The sequence below is a fragment of the Diabrotica virgifera genome, chromosome 9 (assembly GCF_917563875.1).
Source record: "Diabrotica virgifera virgifera chromosome 9, PGI_DIABVI_V3a".
Classification (NCBI taxonomy): Eukaryota; Metazoa; Arthropoda; class Insecta; order Coleoptera; family Chrysomelidae; genus Diabrotica; species Diabrotica virgifera.
In genome coordinates this window covers 202,110,206-202,137,783 of record NC_065451.1, presented here as the reverse complement: position 1 = coordinate 202,137,783, position 27,578 = coordinate 202,110,206, and the positions used below count along the sequence as shown (strand labels likewise).

Sequence of the window (27,578 nt, the reverse complement as noted above, 5' to 3'; positions counted from 1 at the left end):
TGAGAATTTGCATTGCAATTTCCCGGCCCGGCATAAATAGATAATTTGGCGGTTTGTACTGAATATTACTGAACTGGACATATTTTCATTACTGGATAGTGCCGGAATTGCTGAAATTGAATATCGGTAGGTGAAAATACAATTTTTTATATATTATATAATCGCCTTTTTCTGTATCCTAACACATATCTTCCTTCAAGCCTCTTTCTCTATATGTATAGTTTCCAATGAACTGTCAATACGGATGGAATAGGCACAAAGATAACTAATGTAGCCACGATACAAGAGAGAGGTCCTAGAGAGAGACAGACAAGGTGGTGGAAACTTTGACAGGCCGTGTAATTTGAGTTGCCTATATCAACTTAAATCGGGGAAATATAAAAGTCTAAATATAAAAGTAACATAAAAACATAATCAAGGACTTCTTCACTTTGTATAAAACAGTCACTAATTTAGTATTTAAATGGTTTTAAAATTATTAACTCCCAAATACTTTAGGAAAGTAGGTATTTGTTTTGATAAATACAAATAACAATTCTGAAAAGTATCTAAACACCAAGTATGGCACTGTGTACTCTATTTATCCCCTAAATACAAAAAAGTGGTTAAATTTTGAAATATGTACTGCCAATCAGCATTAGGCCTTAAGGCTGTATGACACTATACATTTTCTTGTATCATTTCTAATATCGTTTCTGATATGTCAAAAAAATGCATAGTGTCATACACAGATACAAGAAACGATATCAGAAACGATACAAGAATTTGTGTCAGGCACAGATTATTGTACAAGAACTGCGCCAATTTCTGCGCAAAGAGCAAAAACGTAAAACCTGCTGGTAAAACATCTAAAAAGTCAAAATTACTTACTCATAATGGCGGCAGAAATGAAAATGGGATAATGTACTGATGAATTTATTTGTGTTTTTGTAGGTATTATTTATAAATATTTTATTGATACTTAATATACCGTTTGGTATGGACCACTGTTCTACTAATAACCATATATTTAGCTCCTAGTAAAGTTCAAACTATAAATTTAGGTTTCATGGTGCATAATTTTTTAATAGACGAAAATACAATAGTTCCTAATTTGGATCAAACTGAAGATAATTCTAATGCAAATATTTTAGCACAAATATCAAAACAAAATAAAAACAAAAATAATCAACCTCAGTCAACGTAAAATTCTGGTTAACATTAAAATGTTAATTATATAAAAGTTTATAAATTTTATAAAATATTTAAAATCAGCTGTGTCTGTAGATGCAGTACTACCATAACGTGACACAGGGTGACAAACAAAATTTCGACCAATCACGTGCCGAATTTCATACAATTTTCGATACAAGAACTTGCATAGTGTCATACAGGGCACAAATGTACGTACAAGAAATGATACAAGAAAATGTATACAAGAAACGATATCAGAAACGATATTAGAAATGATACAAGAAAATGCATAGTGTCATACAGCCTTTAGCCAAGTTAAAATATTCAACGAACTGTAAATACTGATTCAATCGGGTCCATTTATATAGGCAACTCAAATTACACGGCCTGTCAAATTCTCCACTACCTTGTCTGTCTCTCTCTAGGACCTCTCTCTTGTATGTTGGTGACTTAGGGATGTTCGATACTCACCAAAGTATCGATACATCGTATCGATACGTATTGTTAGGTTCTGTATCGATACCCTATGATATTGTACTCAAAAGTATCGATACTCCAAGTATCGGTACAAAATATCGATGTCTTTATTTTGACATATACGCATGCGCAGTATGGAGTCCGTCCTTTATTGTAATAAAATTAAAATACAGAGCACGCTGACCACGTTACCACGTGCAGGCAACCTGGCCTGGCCCACCAACCTCTATTCAAGGAAAATAGAGGACAAAGACCTTTTATTAAAAGATTCCTCATTTTACGGTAATAAAATTTCTACAGAAATAATAATCCCTTGCCTGGCTACTCTTTGTCCTTTGTTGTTATTTCTATTTATATTGTTGACAAACGTGAACGTGACTTATAACAATAGAATGGATATTAGGATTTAGGATATTTGAATTTTTTGTTGACATTACGTAGTTCTCTATTTCCCTGAAATGATAAAAGTTAAAAGGCTTTCTTTCTTCCTTTTATTCAAAAATTTTAACTTCAAACCGTCATTAAATTCCCAAATAGTTCGAGCATAATAATTCTCCAAACCGGTGTTGCAAAAGGTATTGCATAACATAAGGGGTTAAATGTTCGATACGATATTATGATTCGGTGTATCGATACACAGTATCGATACCAACTAATGTATCGATACAAAATATCGAGTATCGAAATATAAAGTATCGATACCTCAAAGTATCGATACGTATCGAACATCCCTAGTGGTGTCAACACAGAATAACTAACCATACAGAAGCGAAACTCAGGCCCAAAATGGTAACATAATTTTCATGCTCATGTGTCAACGTAACTGGTATAACCTCACTTTTAGACTGACAGTGACAGTTGTTTTTAGTTAAATTTTATATTTATATATGTTTTATTTTATAGTTTATTTATATTTTATAGTTAAATTTTATATTTCAAAATTAATTAATAACTACTTGTCAAAAATATCACATCATTTGAATTGGTCTATTCCTTAGAACATCAAGTTCCATTCTGTAACTAGGGCTCAAGGTCAAATATTTCGGTTCCCACACAATCAATGGAAACGACAGTCAGTTTCGCTTCTGTATGGTTAGTTATTCTGTGGTGTCAATCTTGCTTCACTATTTGAATGGGACATGGCCATTCCATCCGTATTGACAGTTCATTGATAGTTTCCCATTTCCCTATGAATTTCTTCTATCCAGCTTTTCGTAGGTAATCTGTCGTCTTCCGTACGTTGTAGTGGCTTAAAACATCTTAGTTGCTTTGTTTTTATATTGTATGAATTGTATTGTATATCGTATCCATTATCTCCAATATTCTTGTATTTCTGATTTTATGTATTCTTGATATAGGAGCAGTTCTTCTCCAGAATTCGGATTTTTCTTTTAGTGGTCAAAATTCGCTGCTATATGTTACAATGCTGTTATAGATGTTATGTTTATTTTCTTTGGAGATACTTTTGGTCCCATAGGATTGTGTTTAATAATGCCATAGCTTTCATTCCTTGCGTGCACTTTTCTTGGCTATTCTTGTCCAATGTTCCATCTTGTGTAATTTTAAGACCCAAGTATTTATATTCCTGACAGTGATTAATAGTTATTTCATTTTCCAATGATAGATCCTGCTGTGTACCTCCAACACACATATATTCCGTTTTGTTGGTATTCATTTCCAAACCCCAGTGCAGGTACTCTTCTAAGATTTTGTGTGTCATATAATATTCAATATCGTTATAACCCTAGGCCGTAAGAATCTGATCATACGCAAAACATAGAGTGTATAGCATGTTATCATCAGTTTTATTTATTGACTTCTTAATTCATACCATTCAAGTTTAAATTATAGGTCTCTATGCATACCATATCTCTTTATTGATTTTTAGTTTTCATTAAAAGAAAATTGATTTGTTTTTTCGTTCTAGGATTGGGAGTATAGACAGACTCGACAAAGACATCAACTTTTGAAAAGGATAATTACGAAGTACAGCAACATTGAAGATAACATTAATGTCATTAGGTAGGTAAATAATTATTTTATTTATAATAAATATTTTTACTTTAATCCACAGAGACATAAGATAAAAAAGAACTTTGTTGGTAGGTAGGTATATGACAAATATTTTGTGTTTTATGGACCTCGATAACTAAAATCTCTGTTTCCTGCAGTGGGTTCGGTGGACTTTTTAAATTAATAACTATGTCCAAAAATGTACCCTTAAAATGGTGGTCAATAAATTTTAATAATTATTGTAAAAAATTTACGTACAACCAAATTTTTAAATTACATTCATGTGGTGTTTACAACAAATCAAAATTGCTTTCTTTTATGAGTTAATTTCTCAAAAACTATGATGTGATTAATTACTGCATTCTACTAAAAGTAATGTTAATTCAATATTTTTCAGTAATTAATATTATTTTTTTCTTAGTTGCAAAATGCTATTTGTGTATTCTTAGAAATACTTTTACAAATTTAATAAGAAAATCACTTTACATTTTGAGTTAGTTTAACTCCCTAACCTCGATATTCACGCTCTATATGCATTGTATTAAAATTGCCTTCTGTTTTATTTTCAGGAACTTGGAATTACAGAGAAGTGATATAGACTAATCATCATCATCATCAGCCCCTCTAGATCCACTGCTGGACATAGGCCTCCCATGTTTGTAGACAAGTAGACTAATAGAATAACAAGTATAGTGTAAGTACATGTAAATAGGTAGGTTAACACCTTGGCTACCGTGTGAGATGCCAGCATTTCACACAAAATATTGACTGTAATACCGTGTGAGACGCTGGCTTCCATTGTTATTAAATGATTTAAAATGCTCTAAAGCGAGAGTTTTTAGTTTCTCATATTGGTTTCAAAATAAGGATAAAATGGTACAAAATTACAGGTTATTAGTTTAAGTGATCGCTAACCAAGGTGTTAAACGTTAATAAAGGTATGGTAGTTATATTGTATGTAGGTACAGTTGAGTCCATGGTTCTCATTAATACCTGGAGAGATAAAACACATACTTTTTACTTAGCACCATTGTGTTCCACACATGACACTAAACACAAACCAGCTACTGCCTGTTATTAAGTAAACATACATGTTATTTTTATGAACTTTCTAGATTCAGTACATCGAAAAAATAGAGGTGCAAAAAAGACGCTTGGGGACGTTTTCAGATTTAAGTACAATTTGCAACATTTCTGGTTTGTTTATTGTTTGTTTTTCACAACTAATTTTATTTTGGCATTAATTTACATACAAAGTTCACCTTATTCACACAGATTGTCATAACCACTTTCTGCCAATGGACTCGACTGTAAAATTAGTTTATCATTTTATAGTGTAAATACAAATAAAAAACTAGTATTGTAACAAAAGTCAGTGTTTTGTAAGTAGGTAGGTTAAATATCAATAAAGGTTCTGTTTAGTTACAATTTATAGTGGTTATATTGTATGTAGGTAATATTAGTTTATCATTTTGCAATGTCAAATTCTAAATCCAAACCCAGTAAATATGTTCACGGATGTTTAGCTTCCTATTGTAATAACAAGTATTTTCATCCTGTCACAGACCCAGAGTATACAAATAAAAAGTTTTTTAGATTTCCAGATAAAGATTTAAAAAGACGTCATGACTGGTTTGAAATTATTGGTATTGAATTTACTGAAACTAGGTGTTATTTATGTGAAGATCATTTTGAGGAAACACAATTTACAAGCAGTTTAAAAACAAAACTATTAAATAATGCAGTGCCCTCCAAAATAATTCACATATCCAATGTCCATGATCAACTTTTGCCTATACCTGCACATTCTTCTGATGAAATCTCTGTTTCAAATGTACACATTTTTAGTAACAAAGAAATAGTTCCTTCATTAATAACCCAGTCAAGAATAAACGCTCAATTTCCAGTCAGCATGATAATGAGTATAGTATTACACCTAATTTAGACCTAAACACCTAAACTTATTACACCTAAACATTAGAAAAAAAGCCGCAACTCGATAAAACTGCCTTGTCGAAAAAACACTAAGAGCCGAAAAGTTTTAAAAATATTGAATTTAACTAATGGTATCACCATAATAATTTAATTGGAACGTACACAAGAGTTTGGGGGGTTTAAGGGAACAAAACCCCCATAAAATTTTTATGGGGTACACAAATTTCACTATAATTTTTCTTTAAGATATTCCTGCCATAAAAATGCCACATGTCCATTTTCAATAAAAAATCTCTAATAGTTTTCAATATATTCGAAAAAATCGATTTTCATTTTGTAACTTCAAAGGGCTGTAACTTTTTTTATGTGTATATTTGTAATAAGGTAAGTTAGGTTCATTCAAACTATTTTTGGTCAAAGAATAGGTGATTTAGTTTATGACCTGTATTTTTGTTACACTCTGTATATATGTATCCTATTTTTCTAAAAAGTTCTGAGGGAAATGTAGAATAACTTATAAGGTTTTTTAGGCTACTAGACAAATTTGTAATATATATCTGCATTTTGTAAAAGATAAGATAATTAAAGAATAAAGAGCGGGGACATGCATGCATTTTGTGTTGATCTGTGTTTTACATCATTATTTCAAAACAATTTTACTGCATAGATTTTCTTATTTTGTTTTATCAGCACTCCATACATGCATGCGGTAAGTGGGGGGTCCTCGTGAGGATTAATAAAAATATAATATATGTAGTTTTTTTCCCAGTGTTTATATTATTTTCTATTTTTCTGAAAGTTCTGAAAAAAAATATTTTTCTTTAGATATTTTTAGGCTACTAATCAAACTAGTAATATCTGCATTTTGTAAAATATAAGATGAATAAAGAGGTCGCCGTGAAGATTAATAAAAATAAAATGTGTGTAGTTTTTTTCCCAGTGTTTATTCCCATGTTTTACGAAGATCTATTTACAAAACCAACATAACTGTATTTTTAATATTTTTTCTGTAATTTTTTTGTGTAAAAATATAATTTCTATGAAAAAATTTAAAATTGTAATATTATTTATGACATAAATAAAATAATGTGTAAATAATATTACAATTTCCAAATTATTTCATAGAAATTAGGTTTTTACACTAAAACGTTAAAGAAAACTTAAAAATACAGTTATTTTGTTTTTGTAAATAGATCTTCATAGCTAAGTGAAATCTAAAATAATTTTAAATATCCCGCCACGCCCGCTTTTAGCCGTGTAGTTCGGTAAGTAGTTCATCGAGTCGCTAGCGTCTAGTGTGACAATCAAATGTATGCAACCAAGCACTCTCTTCTCTTTTTATTTCTCTATGGAGGAGAATGTCATGTCATGCACATAGAGGTATATATTGACATAGAGAGAGTGTCATTCAAAGCGAAGTGACGACACCATCTTTTTTCTTTGGATTAGTGCTGTTTCACTCTTAAGCATATTAAGCTGAGACAGTTGTCCTCCTCTTCAGTGCCTATACTCACACCTTAATGTCATCTTAGTTTCTCGGTACGATGTGTTAGAAAGAGATAGCGCAAACCAGTCGAAGAGATCTTGTCGTCAGAACGCGCATAGTGAAGGCTCTCTCTATGCTAATATATAACTCTATGGTCATGCAATGCAGTAATCATGAGGAGCGCCTAAAGATACAGTGCGGCTCCCAAAGATGTCGCTGGCGGCTACCTACTTTGCGCATGCGTCAAAATATTTACAACGTTGTCATGTTGTTTACACATTGACATCGCCGGGAAATTCAAAATGCTAGCTCCTTGCAAGGAATCTTTTATTTTGACAAATGACATAATATTTTTGTAATGTAAATATAAACTATGAATATAAAAATAACCTAATAAAAATAAAATTCTATTTTGTTTTACCTGTACCTGTAAAAGGGTATTAAGAAAATATAAGATCATTGAAAAGAGTAAAACGTTGAATTTAATTATTTTGTCAGTTAAAGAACAACATAACCATCATACAATATGGAAGTGCTATTTTAGGTTTAGAAGTTTTTAAATACTTTTGCATATATTATGGGTATATAAAATGACACCATTGCAGAATCTTCAGTCAGACAGTAGTTGAAGTGCTGTATAATCAATCACAAATTGCCTCAAGAATTGTTATAGAAAGAATATTTGGTATTTTATGCAGAAAAGTTTCCCCATATTAGTATGTGAAATGAGATGCAAGTTACCTTTTGTTTGAAGAATAATATCAGCTTGTATACTTTTACATAATATTGCAGTTGTTAATAGAGAAAACATTGAAATACTGGAAAAGGAGGATGCTGTTATTTAATCGAACAAGCTGTGGCAGTACCTACATTTTCAACCAGGAGCAAATCTAGTGTAACTAAATGTGTGTGTGTGTGTGTGTGTGTTTGTTTTAAAAGATTATTCTCCATTTAACTCAAGCCTAAATGGTTCCCACATAACAATTTCATGTTCTTGGTAGATTCGATATTCAATATTCGATAAATAGACTAATATTGATTATGTATTTTAGAAAGGAACTACAACGTTAACGGGGTTTTATTGTTTCATATAGTCAATGGACTTTTAAATATGAAAAACCCGTGGAGTGCTACCATTTAAAGGGGTGAATTAATCCCTAGGCACAGGACGAATTAGGGTGAGTTCTATGCACTTTTGGTACAAACACATCTGCAGGAAAATTGTTCCAGGTTAAATTTACTATCGAAACATTACATTTTAAAGTTAAAAATATTTTTTTTACAAAAATATATTCAAAAGAAAAGCAAGAAAAAAAACTTCAATCCTTACTCTTTAAAATGACATTTAGTAGAAGTCTCTATGATTTATGATTTCCAAAATATGATTTTTCAAAGTTCGCCACTCACAGCGATTTTGGCCCATTTTCCTTGTTACTTCTCAAACATTGTTCTGTAACTTTTTTCTACGTAGCTTTAGGTATATGCAATGTTACATTTAATAGGAAAAAAGGTCAATTACCTTTAAAAAGTTTTATACTTTTAATGATTTTTGATATATTTTACGATTATTTTTAAATTTCTCATTATAACTTTTTTTATTGTATATGTAGGTATATAATTGGTAGGTATATTATTGTCTAATAAAAAAGAAAGCTTATTTTATTTACTTTAAAATGGTGTATCGTAAAAAATTCTGGGATTATTTTTAAACAAGATTGGAACCCTATGGAAAACTTTTTTATTATTAACTTTATGAAAAAAAAATTATGATATAATATGCAATCATATTTTTCTAATTGAAAAAAATAAAAAAAATTTAAAATTTTTCTCAAATTACGGATACTCTTGGACAGTGGCGGCTTTTCTTTATGTGCTGCTGAGCTGCAGAACTACCAAACAACCATAGCAAATCTTAATTATTAAAGAATAATTAATATAGTTTTATTTCAAATCTGCCATATTATCATATTAAACATCAACTGTTAATAATAATTCACCAACAACGATGATTAATATTATTTTTTTTACGTATTTACTCCTCTAGTGAAACCGTATAATTTTTTTACGTATTTGGTGCTCCAGGCACACTGCCAGAAACACTGGCAGCGGTAAAATGCATTTATTAGGCAAACGGCGATCTTAGCCGATGTGCTTCGGCAATCGGCTGATTAACGGCTTCGGAAATGTGTTTGCGAGCTGCAATTCACGACAGTTATTCGTGACCGTTGCATCTGTGCCGTGTTTAGAAATTCTTGAAAAGTTTGCTTTAAAAAAAAATCGACGAATCGAGCTTATTTATAAAAAAAAATATATATTTGGCTCTGTGTGTAGTTAGTTCGTAAGACCCTATAATGCAATTATTGTTGTGGCGATTTTGTTTGTAGTGTTTTTTCGTTTGCATTCCTTATTTTCGCGTATTTATCGATAATATTCTACTAAAAACATAAACTATAAAACAATTACTAGTGTGCCATAATGTACCATTGCTATTTTTGATATAATTGGATTTATCTTCAATTTGAAAAGAAGAAAATCGGTAAGTTCTTTATTATTTTTTAATAGATATATAATGAATAAATATATGGTGTAAAATATCAAACTAAAAGCCTCGTTGTAAAATACAACGATTAAAAGATATTGAATTAAAAAAAACCAAAAAATACTGCAGAACTACCAAATTTTTGAGTCACCAGCCGCCACTGCTCTTGGATATCCTACGGATATCGTGTTTAAAAATTGTCCTAGAATTTTTTGCAATACACCATTTTAAAGTAAAGAAAATAAGCTTTTTTATTCCATAATGTATATACTTAAACGTACAAGAAAAAAAGTCATAATGAGAAATTTGAAAAAGCATAACTTCCTTAGAAAGAGCTGCATAAATAACCTTATACAATAGACTATTTTAAAGGTAATTAATTTCTCTTTCTACTATTGCATATACGTAGAAATGCGCACGGAATAGTTACAGAACAATGTTTGCGAAATAATGGGGAAAATTACCCAAAAATGCTGTGAGCGGCAAACTTAGAAAAATCCTATTTCGGAAACTATAAATCTTAGAGAATTTTACCAAACTTCATTTTAAAGAGGAAGGATGGAAGTTATTTTTCGCTAAAGCAATGCCTATACCTATATCCCTGTGGAAAATAGTTATGGGGCTAAAAACAAAATTGCTTTCTTTCGTGTTTTTTTCTTGCTTTTATTTTGAATATATTATTTTTGTAAAAAAAAATATGTTTGACTTTAAAATTTGATGTTTGGATAGTAAATTTAACCTGGAACAGTTTTCCTGTAGATGTGTTTATATCAAAAGTGCATAGAACTCACCCTAATTCGACCTGTGACTAGGGACTAATTCACGCCTTTCTCAAAAACTCACTCATTTCAATGGTAGCACTCCATGGTTTTTTCTAATTTAGAGACAGATATGAGACAATAAAATCCCGTTAACGTTGTAGTTCCTTTTAGTTCTCTTATTTTGAACATAATCAATAGCCTAAAAGGTTTATTCCAAGAATAAACTTTTACGAATATTCTAAAGGCCCCGTCTCACCATCAAATAATTGACAGTTAATTTGATCAAACTTGACAGTTAGTGACACAAAGTGACAGTTAGTATGTATAGTTTGTGTCACTAGTCAAGTTTGACTGTCAAGTTTGATCAAATTAACTGTCAATTATTTGATGGTGAGACGGGGCCTTAAGTAACTACATACATGAATGTGCTCAGTATATTTGGTCCGAGAATATTCTTCGAAGTATATGCAAAAAACATGAAATTTAGAATGTTTTTATAGTACATGCTATGCTTCTACTACACGCACATACTAAAAAGAATATATTCCAACGAATGTTGGTAGTGTATGCTTCGAACATGAAAGGAAAATCATTGTTATGTAGTATAATGTTGATAATTTTATTTTTATTGGACTGCAGTTTGTTAATAAATTTATAAATAAATAGGTATATTATATTGGTGACTGATTTGATTTTAAGTATTTTATTATTAGCAATTTATAAATACATGATATTGGTGTTTGATTTTGAGTATCCTTTAAAATTTATTTTATATCTCATTCTGTTAAAAGGCCTTCCACAACTAGCAAAAATGTATGAACAAGGAAGTTATTTTAAAGGACAAAAATAATAATAGAAAAATTAGCTTTATGGTGTTTTTTTTATTAATTTTTTTGACAGTATGTTTAAATAAACAAATGCTGATGACATGAAAATGAAAGTGTAATACATACTTTTGGCTCAAAACTTTATAGATTATGGGACTTATGTCCCCGTTAAACCTCGGTTAGCTAATCGGGACAGAAAAGTACCTCTTTGGGCCTCTTGCGTTGTAATATCATGTATAATCATAATATCATCATCATTGGCTCCACAACCCATGGTGGGTCTTGACCTGTTCCAGAATCAGCTTCCTATCCCTCACCTTGGTTTTCCAATTTCGCACTCCTAATCATAATAATAAGTACAATTGTGTTTATGTCTATGTTATGCATACATTTCTGTCCTGATTAAACCCCGGTTACCTAATGGCGGTTTAACCGGGACATAAAGTACCGGCCCGATATCTAAATAATAAAGGATTAAAATTCCAAAAACCTTTGTTTTATTGTATTAACCTGTTTATATTGTTAATGCCATACGTATATTATGTTATATCTGTTGAATTGAACTGTACTTTTTAATCCAGAATTTTAACAAATCGTAAACTTTTCCATAATTTCACAAGCATATTTGTGCATTAAAATTAATTGAAATTACATCTTATATATCTATACCTACTAAAAATATTTATTTCTACACAAAAATGTCTAAATTAATAATTATAAAGAATGTCTATGTGATTCTTGTAATGAACAGTTTAAAATTATTTACAAATTATATTTATAGCTTCAATAAATGTCCTTGTTTCATATTGATTTGGGTCAAACCATGCATAATCTGTATCTGAGAATAAACTTTTATTTAGGAATCCTTTTTAATGAATAAAACAGGACATTCATAACCAACTTAGATCCAAATATCCAAAATATAAAAATAAATCCAATATCCAATAATCCGATCAAAGATGTGACAGTGACAAATACAAAATACATTTGAAGCCCCACCCACTCTTCTATGATTTGAAGTTAGACGCGTTTCTTGTTTCTCAACGTAATTTGTCCTTCAAACTATCTCGGAAACGGCAACGTTGGAGTTGAGGACACGCACGCGCAAATTAGGGAGCCGCACTGTATCTTTAGCCGCTCCTGTAATCATGGGCTGCGAACTCAATGGAAAAAATTGGTTCCATATATATAGTGAGCTTCCGGAATTAGAGATGGCGACACATAATGTAGATCGCTAATATATGTGGTACAAGGCTAATTGAAAAGAAGAAGAATATTTGACAATTGAATTTTGAGTTGGACAGTTGTGTTTATTTTGTAACAGCGTTGCCACATTCAGCAGATTTCTACTTTTTGGATAGATTTTTGATATATTTTTTTTTAATTCTAGTAGGCAATATTTTTTAGTAGGTTTTTGGTATACAGTGATGAGCACGCTAATAACCGGCAAAAAGCTCAAAAGATGGAAAACATAATACATTGCGAAACAAAAAGAGATGAAACTAGTGGAGGTGGAAATTATCGTTATAAACGTATTAATTAACATTACACTACATAGTTTTCCACCTGTAGATGTCTGTGACAGGAGTATTTTATAAAATTCTGCTCTCACAGTGACAGTTGTCATACCTCTGATACGTCTAAAGGTGAGAAACTATGTAATGTAATGGTATTTTAGACGTTTATAAAGGCCGCGTCTCACCATCAAATAATTTGATCAAACAGTTTGAGCAAACCTGACGTACTTGAGGAAGTACGTCAAAGTGACGTCACAATTGCAGTTTTTTTGAAATTCTAAAAATCTGTGCTCTCACTATCAGTCTAGTTTGATCAAATTTTTTGTATTGAGTTGTCTAACTTGTTTGTACTTTATTTAAAATTAAAATTTTTCATTATTATCCACAATGAACACTCAGGATGTGACGTCACTAACTGTCACTTTCAGTTTGCTCAAACCAGTTTGATCAAATTATTTGATCGTGGGACGCGGCCTTAACGATAATTTCCACCTCCACTAGTTACATCTCTTTTTGTTTCGCAATGTATTATGTTTTCCATCTTTTGAGCTATTTTGCCGGTTATTAGAGCATGACTAAAATGAAATTAACTCTTTAATAGTATTTACATTTTTGACATTTTGATACAATTTCCTAATGTCATTACCGAAAATAAGATTCAGGACGTAGGTATGAATACAGAGATTAGAGAAATGAAATTGGAGTCTGATACCAAACTTTCTTCTTTCAAGCAGCAGTGCAGTAGTGTTTCGGATAATATTTATATAACGAAGAGTTTTGACATTCGGTGAGGCTATTAAAATTAAGCTAACGACGGAAAACTAAAATATGTATGTAAAATGTAACTTTGCAAAAATAATGTGTTTACCCGTTTCTATTAACGTAAAATGAGAAAGATTTTTTTCCGGTTTTAATCGTATTACAACTGATGATCGCAATAAACTTTTGAATAAATAGTTATTTATGATATAAGTGTTAAAAGTACACGTTTAAGGCACGCATGTGAAAGTTTGCAGAATGAGCGAAGCGAGTTCTGCAAATTCACATGAGTGCCTTATGTACTTTTTAACACGCATATCATACAATATTTTTTCTACAAACGTAATTACAGGACAATATCTACAAAAACTTTTACTTGAACTTGACTGACATTCCATTTTTATATTTTTTTGACATTACATCAAATTGCCGTATTGCGGTCAATACGAACTGCAGTGCCTTAAAATTTTTAAAGCACTAGTTCCTTGAAGTAACATTTTTAACGCTCGTATGGAGTGCTAAAAATTGCATTTTTAACACGGTTGTAGAAAAAAATGTATTTTCATGATTATTTGTCAAAGAAGGTATGAATGAGGTTGGGAATTGTACCAAATTTGATCCAGACATGCATATTTTAAAATCAATGGATGACAAAATATTATATAAAAATATTAAATATAAAACTGATAAAAATTAATTAAGTACCTAGGTCATTTTGTTTCCCTGTTAAAATGTAAAAAAAGTTTGGTTTTTTACATTCACGTTATACTTATTTATTTCTAGTTAAGTTAGCTGCTGTTTTTATTATAAAAAAACCTAAATTATATTCAAATAAGTTAATAAAGTTTTAATTCTTGATTTAGTAGATTTTAGCCAAACATGCAATATATTTCCTAAATAAAATACGGCAACGTTGTCTTGTATTGAATTAGGCATTCCAAATCACGTGATATAATATGGCTGCTGGATGGCGAAACTGTCATCCATAGGCGTATCCAATGTTTAAACCACTTCATATTTAATTTGCTATCACAATTTCACAAATTTCGCTACACAATTAACAAAAAAACAAAACCAAACAGGATATTCTTTACAAATTTGTCAATATTCAATGTAAACATTAGATACGTCATGACCACCCCCCTTAACTATGTCTATGGCCATGTCAGTTTAGCCATCCACCGACCACCACTGACAGTTCATTGGAATCCCTAATTGAGTGCGTCATTTTGTAATTGTTGTGTTGTGTATGCGTTTTATATCAATAGGGCTTTTCATCGATTGTCATTTGTTTCGAGCTTCTGTCATGTGTCACATAATATTAATATATCTACGTCATACGTCTTTGGTTTGTATCATTGGTACATACCAATAACGTACGACGTAGATAAATTAATATTATGTGACACATGACAGAAGCTCGAAACAAATGACTGTGAATGAAAAGCCCTATGGTTGCGTTCATCAAACAGAGAGCTTGGAATCGGATTGCAATCGGATTGGAAGCTCTTTTACTAGTGAACGGTGCGCTGAATTAATCGGATTGGAAGCGCTCGCCATTTTATTCAGCCTTAAATTTGTTATTGTGCTGTGATAGCTGAATCCCGCCAACTTTAAAATTAAGTTCAAAGTAAAATGGACAATTTAATTAAAATTGAATATAAATACAATAATTATTGTATGTAATGTATTGTAAATATTTGTAGTTCTTATTTTAGTATTATTAATATGTATCCTATATATAGTTATTATCTACATTAAGTTAGAAATATTTGTGTTTTTTATTTATATAGTTACTAGAAATATTAACACATGTGTTAATATTTCTAGTAACTATATAAATAAACACATGTGTTAATATTTCTAGTAACTATATAAATAAAAAAACACAAATATTTCTAACTTAATTTAGATAATAACTATATATTATAGGATACATATTAATAATACTAAAATATCTGTATAGTAGGTACCTACCTCATTTATTTTCCAACAATCCAGTTTTTGATTGATTCACAAATCTTATAAAAATTGGTATTGATTGCATACCAACTATTTGTAATTAATATTTACCTACAATAAAATTAAATTTAATATAGGTAGGTAGGTACCTATACAATAATATTCAATATTAGTTATTTTCAATAATATTTCCAATTTTTTATTCTTCTTCACCCACCGTTATATTATTAATTTCTTTATTTAGCATACCTACTCAATATTGCATTTATCCAGAACATTATTGCCTTCTATATTATAAAATTGTGTAAAACACAATGTTCGTTAATAGAATATTTTCTGTATCAAATTTTAATCCTCTAAATTTGCATTTTATTAGTTCAAACCTTTCTACAGCTGACCGAATCTTTAATTATTATCAAAATTTTCTTGTTCTGGTAGTACCTAAACGTTTATTATTCTGGTAAGATTTCATTTAAGTTAATGAGGAGTATCTAGATATGCCGAATTTTGAATGAGATTTATATTCGCTGGTAAAATGGAATCTGCTTGAGTTAAATAGTTAATAGGCCTGGATCCTGCATACCAAAAGAAAGTTTATTAATAGCAAGCTGAAAATTTGTTATTAGCTTAATGGTGTCTAGTCGGATACACTTTGATGTTTTAATTTAAAACAAACACTGGAACGGGAAGTTTTAATTGTTGAACAAGTTACAGGTTTCGAACGTCAGACTACAAAAACGTCGCATGTATTGTGTCAGACAGAACTTTCAATTGATTTGCTACTCTTTCATTAGCATGCAAAATCAGACTGCTATTTACCACCAATATAATTCCTATCCTCTGACATGTTCTACGTGTCGGAATTATTAAAATGCCCAACATAGAGAGAGCCATACTTTATTGATACAATGTACCAAAAGGCCATTGACCGAAGTCTTTCAGCCAACTGCCCAACATATTTTTCGGACAAAAATTTTTTCATATATTATATACAAAGTTTGCTATTGAATAAACTTACAACCTGCTAGTTTTCACAATCATAAACTTGTCAGGATGGCACGTTCCACAATTAAGGCTTCCCCTGTTCCAGTGTTTCTATACATCAAAGTGTGTCCAACTAGACACCGTTAAGCTATTAACAAATTTTCAGCTTGCTATTAATCAACTTTTTTTTGGTATGCGGGATCCAGGCCTAGGTAGGAAATTTTTAAAAGTAGACGTTTTAAAAAAAATTTAATTATACAGTTTAAACAGCTTTTTCAAAACTATTTACAATCATATTATTTGTTGCCATTTCATGGAATTAGCATACTCCAAATTTAATATAAGTACATACTATGAAAAAAGAACTAGAGGGAGATATAATCTATTTTTTAATAAGATTCTTTGATCACAACCAACTAACTCTTGAGATAAACTGGGAATGCAGTAGACATCCCTTTATGATGCTCATACAGAAGCACATTTCCAAGCAATCTTACATTACAAAGTTGTTGCTGTGCATTACAAAGTGGTTACATTATCTTGAAGCTGTATTCGATAAAAAATTCTGAAACGAGAAAGCTCACTTTAATACTTATCCGGGCAAGACATTTTACTTCCATATAAAAGACATGGCGTTTCGGGCCTATTGAGCCCCACTTGCCCGGATAAGGGTTAAAACAGTAAAAGAAAACGGAGCAGCATAAGGTACTGTTGGTTGGGAGCACTCTGAAGACCACCATGTGTTCGTTGTTCTCTGATAATACCATCAATACAGATAGAATTATTTCTACGAGTATGGCTATGTCAAACGAAATAAGGATTGAGAGACCTTTTAGATGCTCTGAGTGAAACAAATGCAATTTTAGAGCCACAACCAAATACTAGGAACGCTAAGGAAGAAATCCCTCTTATTAAAAAAAGAATGGAGGGACAATTCTTGTTAACAAATTCTGCTTAACAATGGAGGAGGAAGATATATGAAAGGTTGTGTTACAATACATTTAGTTTTTATCTAAGCATGAAAATAAATATTATGAACACATTTGTACTACATTTATTTTCAAACAAACCAGTTTTTTATTGATTCACAAATTTTTTTTATTGATTACGATTTACAATTAACCCATTTGCAGATACGACTATATATGCATGTACTTACAAACGGAAATTACTGTCTGCATATGAAGATGTGTCCACAAATGTGTTAATACAATATTTACAATAAAATTAAACTCAATATACACATTGATATTCAAGATTAGTTATTTCCAATTTTTTGTAATTCTATATTATTTGGGTGAAAATCTTATGTCCAGGGCTCTTTGGCAAACCAAACGTATCCCCAGCAACAAATTCTCTGGTTTACTTAGCATCCAAATCATAAACATTAATTTTTTTCCAATAGAATTATTCTGTTTTCAAATTGGTGGATATGACCAATACAATTAAATAGTTCCTGGAAATATAACAATACTAGCTATAATACCCGACTTCGCCCGGGAGTTGATATGAGATTACGCGGTAGTTGCAATAAAAAAATAAACTATGACGTAATAGTAAAAAAATTTATTGAAAACATTCGCTCATTTTTTACACTATTTGCTTATAAACAACGTTTTTCATTTTATTGTCTGGAGTATATATATAGATTTTTCGGATTTCCTACCCTTGAGCAAGCTACATATAGCTGACCGTGAGAGAAGCAGGGTTCTTTGAGGTTAATGCCACAATATTTTAAAGTTTGTCCTTGCGCTTTGTTAATTGTAAAACTAAAAGCTAATTTAATTGGAAATGTAGTAAAGGCGCGAAATTTGAAAACTTAAATTTTTAAATATTTTCAGAATTAATAATTAATAATTTGAATAACTAAACTTATCTCGCTTCAACTCCAAAATAAAAGCTACTTAATGCTGTATAAATACACAAAATTTAATAACTTTATTATAGAAACAAATGTAATTTAAGACTTTGTTGAAATTGGAATTTCAAATTTCGCGTCATTGCTACACATGCTGTAATTGCCCGCAGCGCCATTCGAAACGCAACTCAAATAATCGTTGTTCTGAATGGAGTTCAACTACTCGACAACAGATGGCGCCACTACTTCACTTAATTTTCAAGTTGAGGAATTGGAAAAGCCCTTATATCTTTAAAAATACGCCCTTTAAGTTAAAACGGGAACTTACTTGTTCGAGGGGGGATAAAGGGCTACGATAAAGTCCCTTTATCGTATCGGGAATCCTTTTTAAGTTTTATCGGCACACACATTTTATCAACTTAGTTTTATTATATATAATGATGATAATGATGTTAATACCGGAATATTTAAAAGTTTGGCGAAGGGGCAAAATTGGGAATATTTAAAAATTTGGTGGAGGAGCCAGGTCTAGGCTAGCCAAGCTTGCTAGGAAAAGCCCTTATATCTTTAAAAATACGCCCTTTAAGTTAAAACGGGAACTTACTTGTTCGAGGGGGGATAAAGGGCTATTGCACTATATAAGTCCCTTTATCGTATCGGGAATCCTTTTTAAGTTTTATCGGCACACACATTTTATCAACTTAGTTTTATTATATATAATGATAATATACATGATGTTATTAATTTGTTATACAATTTTACCTGGAAAGTAGTTCTGGACATACGAAAATGTTCTCTAAATTGGATATTGAATTATGGTTTATATATATTTAATTTCATCTCATCCTTCTGGAATAATTTGAGGTAGGTACATCTGCTAAATGTATAACGGCATTTGCTAATTTCGTCCCCAAACAAAAATTCTTCAAGAATATTATCCATTTTAGTTTAGACACAGTTTCAGTTTTATTTAAAAACAAAACTGTCTAGGTTATAAATTATATAAACAAAGAATAAAAACATAAACAAATGGAACACAGAACACTCTCAATCGAATGTCAAACGTCAGTCGTTCACTAGTAAAAAAAACTGTCAGCGTTTCAGCGCAAATTAATCGGATTGCACTCGGATTATTCTGGTGAACGCGACCAATTTTATACAATATTTGTGTATTAAGTTTTTATCCCGTACCCAAGTGATTAGTGAAGTGAATGTTTCATATTTTAGTTATTAATAGACATTTTTACAGTGTATAAATTATTTTTCTTCCCTCAACTGTACCTAGTTGTTTCCAGGTAATGTTAATAATTCCTAAGGTAGAAAGACAATTATTTTACATTATATGTTATGAAAACAATGAATTCATGTCAAAATTTATATAAATAATAATTATTACTGTCATTTGTTGGTTTCATTATTGTTCTTACATACATACTTATCATTTTTTAAATATAATCGCTGCTCATGCTAAATTCTATGTTTGTGTATGTTATTAATTTTTTGTTTTTGGAATAATTATTTTTATTTTTATGGTTTCTGTAATAAAAATATTTTTATTGCAGTTATCATGGTACATGATGTATGGTACAGATATCTTCCAAATCGTTACAGAAATCTTCCAACTGTAAAAGCTTAGTTGGCTTCCAAAAATATCGACGGCGTTGGAATATGGGACCAATTTGGCCTATAGAGTTCCCTATCTACCTCACCCCCTAATCTATGGCAGTAATGCAGAGCTGCCAGATGTGATTTTATAAATCCCTTACTTGTAAATTCCCCAAATTAAAATTTTTGCTGCATTTTAATAAATTATTAGTAGTCAAATGTAGAGAACAATAAATCAAAAAATATTATACTATCTATGAACAGAGGACGCTGGAAATAATTCATAGGTCCTATCGTCTTCGATTATATGAGAATAGAATATATATGTATACAGTTCTATGTACTATCCATAGAGAAATAACAACCTTGTTGTTATTTCTCTATGGTACACTTCGCGTCAAAAAAACTGGTACAAGTCTAATAACCGAAAATCGTGTTTTTATAGTTGTGTAAATTGGTCTTGTCACATGTCATTCTTATTTCTAGGCAACTTTGCCAGTTCAACTAAAATAATTATATCAAACCAGGTAAAAGCAGGGCTGTGCGGCAGACCGCAAGTTTTTAGTAGGTTTACTAAAAATTAAAACAACATCGAGCATTCTCGATTATAGTCAGTCACATTTATTTAAACATGCATCCTAAAAAATTCTCTTATTAATTTTGTAATGTTCCATCATCTCAATTAAGTACCCATAAATTAGGGATTCCAATGAACTGTCAGTGGATGGCTAAACTGACATGGCCATAGACATAGTTAAGGGGGGTGGTCATTTCGTATCTAATGTTTACATTGAATATTGAGAAATTTGTAAAGAATATCCTGTTTGGTTTTGTTTTTTTGTTAATTGTGTAGCGAAATTTGTGAAATTGTGATAGCAAATTAAATATGAAGTGGTTTAAACATTGGATACGCCTATGGATGACAGTTTCGCCATCCAGCAGCCATATTATATCACGTGATTTGGAATGCCTAATTAATTCGTGTTCTATTATAATTTATGACAGATATGACATGAATGACAGATAATAACTCTAGACATGACATTAAATTATTATGTTTAATTTAAAATCGAGAAATGTGAATCGTTTCCCGTAAAGTTGTGGGATACTAATAAATAAAACACACTGGAAAAATTAAAATTTGAAATTAATACAAAATGAATAACTTTTACAGCGAACAATTGTGAAGCTTAAATATTATGTATTACAATAAAATTCGAAACTGCTGAAATATTAAGCACATAGGTGGAAAATGTCGCCTGTCAAAATGTTCAATGTGTTTTATTAAATGTATTCATTTTTTTTTCGAATCATGAGAAATATAATAAGAATTTTTCACAGAAATACGCTAAAGTTAGGCCACACACATTACCATAATGTGTATCGGTTGTGTTCCGTCACAGTGAAGTTATTATAAATATTGACAATTTGAACTGTCAAAATTTTTATTTTATCATTTCTTGTTTAAAAAAATAATAAAATTGATAAGATAGCCTCAGTTGAGGAGAAAGTAATAATAATAAAGATGTTTTATTCAGTCAATAGTGTGCGAACAATAAGGTAAATAATAACGTGGGCCTAACTTTTACACACATGCCTACTGTGGCAAATGTAGGTATTTTTCAAAATGTTGGAATGTGTTTAAATCCTAGAACAATTTTAACTTTTGTTTTTAATACAGATTTTAATCCCATACAAATAGCTTCTATGGATGTAAGGGATAGTGATGCGCAATACATAGCCTCTCCTATTCAAATGTCAACCTCACCTGCCCGTGAGATGATCTCGATCATGATCATCCGGTACATCCTGCTAGATAACAAACGAGGCGCTGACGTCCGAGTGATTGCCGGTATAAGCAATCCCCCACTTACTGACCAACAGCTTCGGGTGGAAGAGTCGGTAAATGGAAGGGCACTTTCTTGTCCTAGAAATGAGAAATCATTTCTAAAGGCGGACGAACCAGGCATGGTCAACGGCGTGGAGATGCATAAGGCAACGGGAAACCAATGCATTAAAGGCTCATAGAGCATCCCTAGTTAATCATCATGACTAACAACATAACCAAACACTCTACTGATCATGAAACTCGGAAAACAAGTTTCGGCAGAGGAGGAAACTCACAAGACTGCAAGGCCTCCCCGGTCGTCAACATGCGAAAACCTTGCAAAGTAGCGACGTGGAATGTTAGAAGTCTACATCAAGCTGGAAAAGTACATAATGCCGTTAATGAAATGGAAAGGCTGAATGTAGACATTTTAGGAATCAGCGATGTCCAATGGCCCGACTCAGGAAAGATGAAAATCAACAATAAAACAAAATATATTATTCAGGAAGTCAAGACGGTTCACACAGATATGGTGTCGGGATAATACTAAACAAACACATGGATAAAGCTGTAGTAAATTTCATTCCATACTCCAACAGAATTATCCTCTTACAATTAAATCAGAATAAACCCAAATTAAACATAATACAAGTTTATGCTCCGACTGCGGACAAACCAGAGAGCGATATTGAAACTTTCTACGAAGACCTAGACAATATTTTAAAATCCATTAAAACGCAGGATGTTACAATTATAATGGGAGATTTTAACGCAAAGGTTGGAGACGAAAAAGTAGAAGAATGTACAGGAGGATATGGTCTGGGCAACAGAAACGAAAGAGGTGACAGGCTTATCGAATTTTGCCAAAACAATAATTTTGTCATAACTAATACATTGTTTAAAATGCCAAAGAGAAGACTATATACAGTAGGAAAAATTAAAGAATACCCATGAATGAACATATAAAACACGCTGTATTTTCCAGTCACCGTGTCACACAAAAAATTGGCTAGCGCAAGTACATGTAATAATTATTGTTATATGTACTTGCACTGGTCAATTTTCTTTGTGACACGGTGACAGGAAGATACAGCGTGTTTTATATGTTCATTCATGGGTATTCTTTCATTTTTCCGACTGTACCTGGAAGTCACCAGCAGATCAAGAAGGGAGAATTGTAAGAAACCAAATAGATTATGTATTGATTAGACAAAGATACAAGAACGCAATTATATCTTCAAAAACCTATCCAGGTGCCGACATAGGATCAGATCACAACCCAGTAGTGACCAAAATTAGGCTCAAAATGAAAATAATAAAACGCAGAACAACAGATGTAAAAATCGATACAAGTAAACTAAGAAACCCACTCATAAAACAACGCCTGACAGATGAAATTAATAACCGTTTAATGAATGTTAAAGAACAAATCCAGCAAAATACTGAAACAGAGACAAAATGGTTATTAATAAAGACAGAAATAGATAAATGCCAAAAAGAAATTCTTACACCAACCAGATACAAAAAGAAACAATGGATGACGGAGGAAATCTTAGATTTAATGGAAGAAAGACGTCAGCATAAAAACGAAGATAATCAGATGTACAAAAATGTGGATAAACAAATAAAATCCAAAATTAAACAGGCTAAAGAACAGTGGTTAAAAGAACAATGCGCAGAAATAGAAGAACACCAGAAAAGACATGATAATTTTAACACACATAAAAAAATTAAGGAATTAACGCAGATCAACAGAAAAAGAAAACCGGGAATACTAAAAGATATAGATGGGAAACTTGTGTTGAGTACTAACGAAAAATTAAAGAGATGGACAGAATACATAAATGAATTGTTCAAAGACAATAGAACAGAGCAGATGGAAGTCGAAGTAGAAGATGATACGGTTTTGAAGATATTAAAAGAAGAAATTAAATCGGCATTAAAAAACAGCAAAAATGGTAAATCAGTAGGTCCAGACCAAATCCCAGTAGAAAGCTTAAAATGTATAAATGATGAAACCTTAGACATTATCGTAGACTTGTTTAACACAGTGTACAAAACAGGAAACATACCAAAACAATGGTTACTCTCAACCTTATGTGCTATCCCTAAAAATACAAACGCTAAAGATTGCAGTGAATCCAGAACAATATCATTAATAAGTCACATTCTCAAATTATTCTTGAAAATAATACACGGTCGTATAAACAAAAAACTAGAAGAAGGAATAGATGATAGTCAGTTTGGGTTCAGAAACGGACTAGGAACCAGAGAGGCGTTATTTGCTTTTAATGTGTTAGCTCAAAGATGCATGGACATGAATGTGGATGTGCATGTTTGTTACGTTGATTTTGAGAAGGCTTTTGACAAAGTAAGACTTGAAAAATTAGTCCAAATTCTAAAGACAAAAAACATAGACAAAAGGGACTTACGAATAATAACAAACCTTTACTGGAATCAAAGAGCACAAATTGTAATAGATAACGAACCCAGTCCAGAAATTGAAATCAGGAGAGGAGTTCGGCAGGGATGATTATGTCTCCATTACTCTTTAATGCATATAGTGAAGCCATTTTTGAAGAAGCATTGCTATCTCAAAGTGAAGGAATAATAATTAACGGAAGATCTATTAACAACATAAGATATGCAGATGACACCGTGATTATAGCAAGCTCTGCTGAACAACTCCAACTACTACTGAACAAAACAAACAATTTCTGTAAAGAATATGGACTAAAAATGAATATAAAAAAGACCAAATACATGATAATAACTAAGAAAACAAACATACAAACAAGCATACATTTGGGAAATGTACCGATAGAAAGGGTTGATAAATACAAATACCTAGGAACCTGGATTTCAGAGAAAAATGATCAAACAACAGAAATAAGGACCAGGATAGAAATAGCAAGAAATGCGTTTGTAAAAATGAAAACAGTTCTCTGCAACAAAGACCTTAGCTTAGAACTGAGAGCAAGAGCTTTGAGATGCTACGTGTTCTCGATACTACAATATGGACTTGAAAGCTGGACATTAAAGCAAGAACACATAAATAAGCTACAGTCATTTGAAATGTGGTGTTACAGAAGAATGCCTAGAATAGCATGGACACAGAGGAAAACGAACACGGAAGTACTGCGAGAAATGGGTAAAGAATGCGAAATAATAAACACAATAAAAATAAGAAAGTTACAATATCTGGGACACGTAATGAGGGGACCGCGATATGAAATGTTAAGACTGATAATACCGGGAAAGATAAGAGGCGGAAGGAGTATAGGAAGAAGGAGAGTGTCATGGTTAAAGAATTTAAGGGACTGGTTTAGATGCAGTTCTATAGAACTCTTTAGAGCAGCGGTGGATAGAGTAAAGATAGTGATGATGATATCCAACCTCCGATTAGGAGACGGCACTTGAAGAAGAAGAAGAAATAGCTTCTCATGATTTTTGTTGTAAAATGATTAGGGAAGCAGGAATTTAACAGTTTAGAATTTTACATTGACTTACCTATGGCCCGTTTTACGATTCACCACCATGATTTTTGAACGTTATTTTTTGTATTTAGATTTAGTGCAATTCCATTATCTGTGCTGGCAACAACGCCGTGATTCACGAGCCATTGTGTCCAGTCTGAACACAGGTTTACATTGGGAAAAAAGTGTACCAGTTTTTTTTGACGCGAAATGTACTATCTACATTCGCAAATTTAATGGACCGGGATAGTGTGACGTCAAAACGTCAAAATTTTTTTAAACACGTGTCTAGGTGTCTAGGTATACGCTAACGTATACGCAAATAAAAAAGTTAGGTATAGTATTTTTACTACAAAAGCGATATTACGTAGGTCAAAATTTTTGACGTAAGAGAACTGTCAAAACATTAGAATGTGACTTCATTATTGCCATGTTTATTATAAACATGGCAATAATGAAAAGTCACAATCTAATGTTTTGACAGTTCTCTTACGTCAAAAATTTTGGCCTACGTAATATCGCTTTTGTAGTAAAAATACTATAGAATTTAACGTCATAACAAATATTTTTTTATCAAACAAACACTAAACATATCAAAATATACAGTCACTGCCCACGCTTAATAGTCACTATTTAGCTTGATGAAGTTTAACTTTTTTATTTGCGTACATTTTAGCGTGTACCTAGACCAGAGATATGTAAAGAAAATAGATCAGGCTAGTCATATGCCACTCAATGCATCGGGGTGTAACGTCGATATCAAGTACGGTGGTCTAGCTATCTTTGTCTGTCGTGCGAGTGTATCTACCAAGAGGTGGGAGTAATGGAACGACAGTTACACACAGGCGGCAGCCATCATATGCTAGAGAGAGAAAGCTAAGCGCCAGTAGAGAGAGATGGATAGACCACCTACCAGAACTGCTCCGCGTTACGCTATTTTTCCGAGTTGGCCAAATCTATGAGTATAAGATCTTTGACCTAGACCCAATGTGTTTGGAAAACTTTTTTTGACGTTTTGACGTCACGACTGTCACGGTCCATTTACCATGACCCCTTAAAATCGTCCATAATTATCCCCCAACCATTTTTGCTTATAAAAATTCCCCCAGACGCCTTCAAATTATCCCAAAATTGTGGGAATGTACTAGGGCTTCCAATCCCGGAATACCGAGATCTCGGAATTGCGGGATCCCGCGTCATTTTCCGATCCCGCATGGTGCGGGATTAAAGGCGCGGGATCCGCGGGATTTGCGGGACTAAAAAAAGCGTACATTCGACCTCTCGCCAGAGCTTGCGCCTGGTGATTTTTGTGAACTTTGATGCTTTAGTAAATCTAAAAAATATCTTGAAGCCGGTAAAACTTGCTGTCGAACTCATTTGCCGTTATTGCGATTATTACTGCTGAAGTTATGCTCAAATTTATGATCAAGAAACAGGAAAATAATCATTCAACGTTAGCTTCAGAATTAACTTTGTCTTTGCGCCGACGTATTTTACAACAACGTAGAAATGTGATTGCACTACCGATTTATCACGCGTCGTGTGACGAAGAGGCTGAGAGCAATGGTGACGAAGAGGCTGAGAGCAATGGTGACGAAGAGGCTGATCAAGTAAGAAACGTCAATGTAGAGGTTCCGTCATGGGGTTTCGAGCTTGATCTTACATTGCAGCAGGAGTTAGAGTTAGCTTTATCGTCAGCATGTAATGTACTGTGCCCGTCACCATATCGAGCTAATACACTTAAGTCCATTATAAAAAAGAAATGACTCTACGAATTTGGGGGTCAATGGGAAATATCTTACATTTACATATAAAGCCTTAAAAAGAATACCGCCGACAAGTGTGGAAGCCGAAAGGGCATTTGCTGCTGCTGGCTATATTGCCTCTAAAATACGTAGTAAATTGGCAGACGACAGTTTAGATATTATGTTGCGTTTCATTCGCAAACATTTTCAATTGAAAGCTTTAGCTAAATAATAGAATAGCTAAGTAATATAGCAACTAAATAAGTAAAGTAAACTATGTCAATTTACAGTTGAAAATGTGTTTTTTGTTGCTTTTTAAAACTTGGTGTATTTTTTTAAGAAAATAGCTTTTTTGTTTTTTCAGTAGCTATTTGTTACTGTTTTTTTGTGAGTAATAGACGGTGTAATTTAATTGATCTCATACTAATAGTAATACTTAAATAAATGTGGAGTTAGTGGATTAATTCATTGTTTTATTTGCCTTATATAAATATGACTATTTTCAATATGCGGGATCTCGCAAATACCGAGATCCCGCGGGATTGAAAATTGGCAGTCCCGCAAATACCGAGATTGAACTCAGGCTGCGGGATTGGAAGCCCTAGAATGTACCCCAATCTGGCAACACTGTGT

General features: G+C 32.0%; 1 long non-coding RNA gene across 1 annotated transcript; it reads left to right on the top strand.

Annotated features, from left to right (window-relative positions):
• On the top strand, positions 1-6,517 carry LOC126892093 (uncharacterized). The gene is made up of 3 exons (XR_007700672.1): positions 1-126; positions 3,578-3,672; positions 4,233-6,517. It is a non-coding gene; the product is annotated as an uncharacterized LOC126892093 (long non-coding RNA).
• The last annotated feature ends 21,061 nt before the right edge of the window (positions 6,518-27,578 follow it).